Source organism: Macrobrachium nipponense, chromosome 2 (assembly GCF_015104395.2).
Source record: "Macrobrachium nipponense isolate FS-2020 chromosome 2, ASM1510439v2, whole genome shotgun sequence".
NCBI classification, from domain to species: domain Eukaryota; kingdom Metazoa; phylum Arthropoda; class Malacostraca; order Decapoda; family Palaemonidae; genus Macrobrachium; species Macrobrachium nipponense.
In genome coordinates this window covers 38,047,718-38,056,167 of record NC_087201.1, presented here as the reverse complement: position 1 = coordinate 38,056,167, position 8,450 = coordinate 38,047,718, and positions in this window count along the sequence as shown.

The window sequence follows — 8,450 nt, the reverse complement described above, 5'->3', positions numbered from 1 at the left end:
AAACGCATATTCACTGTTTAATATGATTTGTTACGTAAAGAATTAATAATCACCCAAAATGATAAAATTAACACAGTATATGATTATGATATTTCAGGAGAAGTTCTGGAAACAGAAAATCAAAGATAAAACCTCGCAGTAGCGAAATCCCAATGATGTAGATAATTTCTGTAAAAAAGTAAGATTAAGATATCTCGTAACTTCCACCAAACCACCGAATAAACGAAATTCGACCTGCAAAGGAAACACTCAGTTACTCCAAATGAATAAAAAAGGTTGTACTTAGCTTGATTTTGTGGGAAGTCACGGTGTTCCGATAACGACACACGGCCTTGGCCTTCCTTCTCTGTTTAGCGGATGACCTGGTTTGGCTTGAGTTTCCCCCGTGCGCGTTGTTTGGATGATTCGAGCCCTTGAAGATCCGATGCTGCAGACGCGTCCGGTTTATTTCTTGAAGTGCTAGAAACGCTCAATAAACAATGTTTTCTTGGGTGATTCTAATGAGAGACGAAGCTTGCGTTGCCGTAGGAAGAAGACACGTCGGGTTTGTTTCTTGAAGTTATGCACTGCTGAAGACGCTCACTAACGAAAATACTAAGTTGCTTGAAGAATCTGTTGCTTTCGTTGTCGTTGACTTCTGATATGATACATTATTCGTTATTCTTCGGAAGACGTTGAAGAGTTCTTGTTGTTTTCTGAAGTCGCTCACTAAACGATGATACTAAGTTGCTTGAAGAATCTGTTGCTTTCGTCGTCGTTGACTTCTGATATGATACATTATTCGTTATTCTTCGGAAGACGTTGAAGAGTTCTTCTTGGATTCTGCCACCAATGAAAGGGCTGTTGCCTTGTATAATAAGGCGCCCTATGAGGTAATGTTAGACTTGCGATAATCTTACACTAAGTCGGTTGGTTATGCACTTCCATACTCATTGGAGTGTCTTGGGGTTTGTTGATAACTTACGAAGTCGGTATCTTCTCTGGTTTGGACGACGATGTGTTAAACTCATGATGATATCTTCTTTCTGATGTGAGGTTTCTAGTAGAAAACACGAAGTATAAAAAATACATATATTCTTCTGAGATTACATGATGAATATCAGATAGGATTGTACAGGTCTTCTAATGACGATGGCTTGATCGCTTCTGCCAATGATGATGGCTAATTCCACTCTCACTACCATCTCGGTTACAATCATAAAGGAAGCAGACAGTAGCTCGAACATATGAACATACATACAGATGACATAGTTATAAATCACGTAGGCCGTTTGAATTATAGGTCGCGGTAGTTGTCTCAAGCAGGAAGCTTGGACTAATGTTTTCAAAACAAATGAAGGACCACAGGTGACGGCATGTCATCTTAGCCTACTTTATTGTATACGTCATCTTAGCATAAATTATCGTATCTGGTCTGATCACATTCCTGCAAGCAATCTGGTTGACCTCTTTAGTTTTAGTTTTTAGTTTTTTATATATATGGAATAACATTCCATATATTAGTAATCACTTACATATATCTATATGAGGGAGGCGGGCCTCCTCAACCAAATTTAAATTATGCATAGATTGTCTATGTAAGAACTTATATATATGAAGAAAATTTTTATAATATATTTATTGATATTTTTATATGAAATTTATTAAAAATTTAATTTTTTCTATTGTATTTATTTCGGTGTCAATTACCCAGATGTTGTGACGCCAGATATAATACACAATCAATCAATCAATCTTAGGAATGATTTTTTATTCCAAACTCACATGGTCTAAGCATATTGAAAATTCTAAGTGCAAAATAAAGAAATCTCTCAATCTTCTGAAAGTGGTCTGTGGCTTTAACTGGGGTGCAGATAAGAAAACTTTGCTACAACTATATGATGCATTGTGTAGATCAAAGTTGGATTACGGATACCAGATTAATTCATCAGCTTGCAAAAGTAAACTCCACGAACTTGATGTAGTCCAAAATATGGGTTTATGTATTTGCTCTGGGGCTTTTCCAACATCTCCTCGTCGAGAGTCTTTATGTGGATATGCACCAACTTCCACTTGATTTACGACGTGAAGAATTAGGCCTCCGATACTTGATGAGGATTAAAAGTAATGCTAGCAATCCATCAAATAAGGTTATTAATCAACTTGATGCTAGCAAATTCAAGCCAAGATCTTCTGTTCCATTCCAGATCCGGCTAAATGCATCGGTAAATGAAAATTCTACACTGACTCAGAATGTTCATGAATTGGCCCCTTCCAAAATTCCACCTTGGTTCATACCAAAAGCTGAACTGTGCAAGAAAAATATAGTAAAAAAAGAACACCCCCAATGAAGAAATAAATTCACTGTTTTAAGAACATGATGAAGTTCATAATAACGACTATAAAATTTATACAGATGGCTCAGAGTCAAGCAAGGGAGTAGGTTTAGCTGTGGTCACTGATAATTTTTGTAATGTTGCAAAGCTACCTCCAGTTGCTTCAGTATATACAGCTGAACTATCTGCTATTGTAAGAGCCCTAGATATAGCATATCATTCAAATAAGAAGTCTTGTGTCATATACTCAGACTGTAAAAGTGCTCTGGAAAGCCTGAATAGTTACAATTCTTCCCATCCTTTAGTACAAAAGGCTCAGGCGTGGCTGTTTCGCATTTCGTGTAGGCGTAAAACAGTCTGTTTTTGTTGGATTCCTGGTCATGTTGGGATCCCAGGTAATGATGAAGCAGACCGAGAAGCAAAGAGTGCCTGTTCCCAAGGAGAAATTGATACAAATAGAGTCCCCCATTTTGATATGAAAATCTGTATTCGTAACTATATACTAAGAAAGTGGCAGGAGCGATGGTCATCTCCCCTTATTGCTAATAATAAGAAGTTAAAAACAATTAGACCTCAAGTAGGAATTTGGCAATCATCCTATCAAAGCGACAGGACTGAAATTATATTAACAAGGTTGAGGATTGGTCTCTGCCGAATGACACACAGTTTTCTTCTTGATGGTGGTAGTGCTCCAGTGTGTGTGCACTGTGATAGCCCTTTGACAGTTGAGCACATTCTGGTTCACTGCACCAGGTATGTAAATGAGAGGCGGATGCACCATCTAGATGGTAAAACTATATCTGAAATTTTAGGAGACAACATCGATGTTGGCCCTGTTATGAGTTTTTTAAAGGCTTGTGGATTTTATAAGAATGTCCTAGTAATTTTATATAGATATAATTATTAATTTTTTTATGTATTTTTTATTTTTATCATAAATGGTCATTTAACTTTTAATCCAATTAGAAATTTAATCTCCAATTTACCGTTTTAAACATTGATCATCAGAGTATCTATTTTAAACTCATTATTTATATCATTCCCATTGAACTCATTATTTATATTTCCATTTGTATTCATTATCACTAGAGCGCTGAAAGACTCTATGGGTCCCAGTGCTTGGCTTTATGCCACAATCACATATTCCATTCCAATAACAAACAAGATAATATAAACATAGAAACTAAATTTCATACCAATAATACTGAAACCCAAAGTGAAAGTGATATTATACCAACCAATACCACCACTAACATGGATGATTCAGTTATCCATGGAAAAGAACTTCCAATGGAAGAGGAGTTAAATGATAATAATAATCGAACTGACAAAAAGAAAAGAATACTGGAACGAACCCCACCTAAGGGAAAAAAAGTAAATATTGAAAATTACAATCAATCCAAAGAAACTCCAACTACACCAGAACATTTAAAAAAAATATTATACTAACCTCATCACAAGGGAAAATACACAATTACCCTCAATTTCAATCAAACAGCCAACATCTGGACAGTAAAGAAATAATTAATCACTCTTTACAATTCCCATCAAATAATACAAATGAAAATCATACCATAAAAATAAACCAAAATATAACTATCACCCCCCCCCCCCAACCATCCACAAGACCCAGATATTCCATTAACAACAACAAAACAAATAACTCCTCAAACCGGCAGTCCTTATCACTACAGAAAAGGACCAATAGAATCACAAAACCAGAAATTTCTAAAGCTAGATCAAATACTTCTGAACCAATAATTAACATTACCAAACATGCTTCGTCTTGTGGTTGTAATGAATGCTTTGTAAGTACATATAACCAACTAACTACCAAGACAGAGGACACAGTACGAAATTGTACAGACAATTTTACTAAAATAAGGAAATACCCTTTAACACACCAACATAAGAACGAATTATGTTCTGAATGAATCGTTAAAATACAAAAAGGAAATTATAAAATAAAAAATGGACTTATTAATATTCAATTATGAAAAACAAACAACTGCAGATTCTAATAACCAACATACAGATACAACGATTAAAAACCACAAATAAATTCAAATGCATATAAACTACGAGGCAAAGTAAAATCAGCAATCAATTTACAGAATTTAACACCAATTCCTCCCAATAATGGAATATAAAATCATTCAATGGAATATAAATGGTCTCTTAACCCGACTACGTCTGGGTGAATTACAAAGAATCATACGAGACCACAACCCAATGTGCATATGTCTACAACATATAGGAAGTACCCCTACAAATATCCAACACTATAAAATTGCCTGTTATTCACCAACTGACGGTGAAAAATTAGGCACAGCCATATACGTACATTACGTATATGGCTGTGCCTAATTTTGATAATTACATTACATATGAACCTTTCGACATACCATCTATGCCATACCAAATAACAGCTATTAAACTGTATATGCTTGACAAAAGTAAAATCACTATTTGTAATTTATATAACCAACCAAATTTCAATGCAAATTTTAGTGATTTTTCTGAACTTATCTTATTAGCAAAAGTATACAGGAACCCCTACTTATAGTAGGAGATTTTAATGGGATACTAATAACCCCACTGACACATCCGGAATCGACAAAGAAAAAACTATAATGAAACACAACCTGTGTTGTCTCAATGAAATGGAAGTTCCAACATATTTTTCAAATACACACCTAACCGTTTCTTCAATTGACATTTCATTATGTTCAAATGATGTAGCCGAGAAATTTGAATGGAACGTCCTAGACGATTCATACACAAGTGACCATTTCCCAATCATTCTGAACTACTTAAGTAATATCAAAATATTGCCACCTACAAGATATAATATTCAAAAAGGTAACTGGGATAAATATTTCCTATACACACGAAATATACCACCATTCCCACATAACGAAGATCACAATACTACATGTGAATCCTTCTCAAACTTCATAATAAATGCTGCAGATAAAAGTATTCCAAAAACCAAATCACATCCCACAAAATCCCCTGTCCCATAGTGGAACCCAGCCTTAACAACCTTAAGTAAAATAAAACATATATTGGGTCGCAATCTAAACAGACTCAAAACTCGCCTTAAATCACTCAACAAAATGCCCTATAATATAAACATATTAAACAAAATAGTTATAACAAACATAATAATTAACCACATTAAACTACTATATAACAAATATACAGCCAAATTTAGAAAAACGGTAATAGCTGAAAAAATCGCATCAAGGAAGGAATATGTCTCAAACATATCTTCAAACACATCCACAAGGGATATCTGGCAAAAGATAAGGAAAACCAATGGAAAACATATAAGACCTCCAAGAAGTGCAATACATTTAAATGGAAAAATATACCATGATACTTATGAAATATCAAATATAATTGGAAAGCATTCTGAAAACATCAGTGCTTACTCTAGCCTAGATATACATTTTCTAAATATCAGAAAACAAAAAGAAAATATAATATTCAATTTTGAAACTCTTCAAGACCTGGAATAAAATTATATTTTCAACATGGATGAACTAGATAATGCCATCAACTCTTGTCATCCCTCCGCACCAGGATATGATGAAATATCATTTGAAATGATAGAAAAATTAGCTCCTATAGCTACATCATATTTATTAAAAAATTTTAATAGTATCTGGCTAAAACGTGTCTTCCTGACAAATGGAAACATGCCATGATAATTCCAATAAATAAACCAGGAAAGGATGCAAGAAATCCATCCAATTATAGACCGATATCCCTAACAAGCTGCCTATGCAAAATCTTAGAAAAAATGGTTAATGCACGATTAACGTATGTAATAACCAAAGAATCCATTTTAACACCAACAAAATCTGGTTCAATAGCTGGCAGATCAACCTTAGATCCCTTAACACATTTAGAGGATCATATCAAAAAATGTTATGAACAAAAAAAAATTAACTAGCTATATTTTTTTTATATAGAAAAAACATATGACACAGCATGGAAACATAACATCATGCAAAAACTACACTTCAAGGGACTAAGAGGCCAGTTACCAATATTTATTAAGAACTTTTTAACAAAGAACTTTTCAAGTAAGAGTAGAAAATCCCTACTCAGTAACCTATAAACTGGAAGAAGGAATCCCTCAAGGTAGTGTCTTGAGCTGTACATTGTTTGCTTTAGCAATCAATGACATTACTATAAATTTACCAAGTGGTGTAAAAAACAATGTTGATGACTTTGTTATTTACTATACGAGCAGTAATTTGAGACATGCTCAGAGAGTGCTCAGTACTGCCATTTCAAATATATGTAGTTGGACAAATTCAGTTGGATTTAAATTTTCGACTGATAAAACAAAAGCAATCGTCTTCTACAAAGACAAAAGATGCTGAAGAACCAAACAATCAAACTTCACCTTTATAGCACTGAAATACAATTTTGTACAAAAATCACATATCTAAGGGTGATATTTGGTCAACATTTAAATTGGAAAGAGCACATCAAATACATTAAAGCTAAGGGCATCAAAGCCCTTGCCATATTGAAAAAGTTATCACACACTAATTGGGGAGCAAAGCGAGACATTTTATTAATGATATATAAGACAACAGTCTTATCCATAATAGATTACTGCTGCCCAATATATTCATCCGCCTCAGAATCTGCATTAAAAACTCTCGATACAGTGCACCTTGAAGGCGTGAGATTGTGCACAGGAGCATTCCAATCGTGCCCAACAAGCTCGCTTCCAGTAGAGGCAGGTGTGTTGCCATTGAAACATCACTGTAATTTGATAGCAATACGAAGAGGTCTTTCACTGCAAGCACGATCATCTCCTGCAGCTGACTGCTTTCAAAATTGTAATCTGGAAACAGGTTCATGGTACTGGCTCTTTTCCAAAAAGAGCTAAATACCTAGTGAACTTACATAGCATAAATCCAATTTAACATCCACCATGGATGTTAAAACGAATAAAGATATGTAGGTACCTCCCTGGCTTACCTGCTTAAAAAGCAAATGACAAGTACAGAAATGTACTGCCAATATGCTTTAGAGCACATAAGAAGAAAAGGAGACAAATTCATGGTATATTCAGATGGCTCCAAAAATAATGCTGGAGTAGGAGCATCTACATATTCGAAAAATATGCTAATCAAAAGAAGCCTACCTTTAATATCATCAATATTTACTGCCAAAGTCACGGCCAAACAAATGGCTCTTGATATGATATCTGAGGCAAGAGCAAGTGTCTACTATTTTCAGCGACTCACGTAGTGCTGTAGAAGCTATAAGACAATATAAATCAGTAAACCAAATAGTACAAGAATTACAAATAAAAATTCATCAACTCCTACAATCAGGATTACCAATAGAAATATGTTGGACCAGCCCACGTGGGAATAAAAGGAAATGAAAATGCAGACTCAGCTGCCAAATTAGCCTGCACTATCCCTCCAACAATTACACATGCCCCAGTGTCAGACTGGATAACATCTATTAAACCATTGATATACCAAGATTGGAAAAGAGAATGGGCCTTAGTGCCAACCAGAAATAAACTTAAAAATATAAAAGCTGAAGTGTGTGCATGGAGGACATCCTCACAAAAAGAAAGATCTAAAGAGATGATCCTAACAAGGCTCCGTATGGGACACACAAGATTCTCACATGGTCACTTGATGTCAACACCACATGCTGACCCATTAAAGTGTAATAGATGTCAAACACCCATGACAGTGCAGCATTTACTTGTTGAATGTCCAAATTGGACCCAGCAAAGATCGATTTATCTACGGAATTCTAAAATGAAAAGTATTCTTGTCGAAAACAAAGATTTTTCAATAAACAACATCATGAATTTTTTAAATAAGACAGGTTTCTTAAATAAAGTCAAAATTTTTTCCTTCTTAGGATTAATCCCTGAGAACCAGCCCGAGAAGAGTCTACTTAAGACTCAGAGGTCTGGAAAACCTAAGCCCTATTGATAATGATAATAATCCAGAGAGTAAATATTTATTTTTTGGATAATTTATATACCAGATAGTAAATATTTATTTTTTAGATAATAATTTATAGAGATTTTAAATAGCATGTTTAATCCTTCGGGCTAGCCCTAGGAGAGTGGTCTGT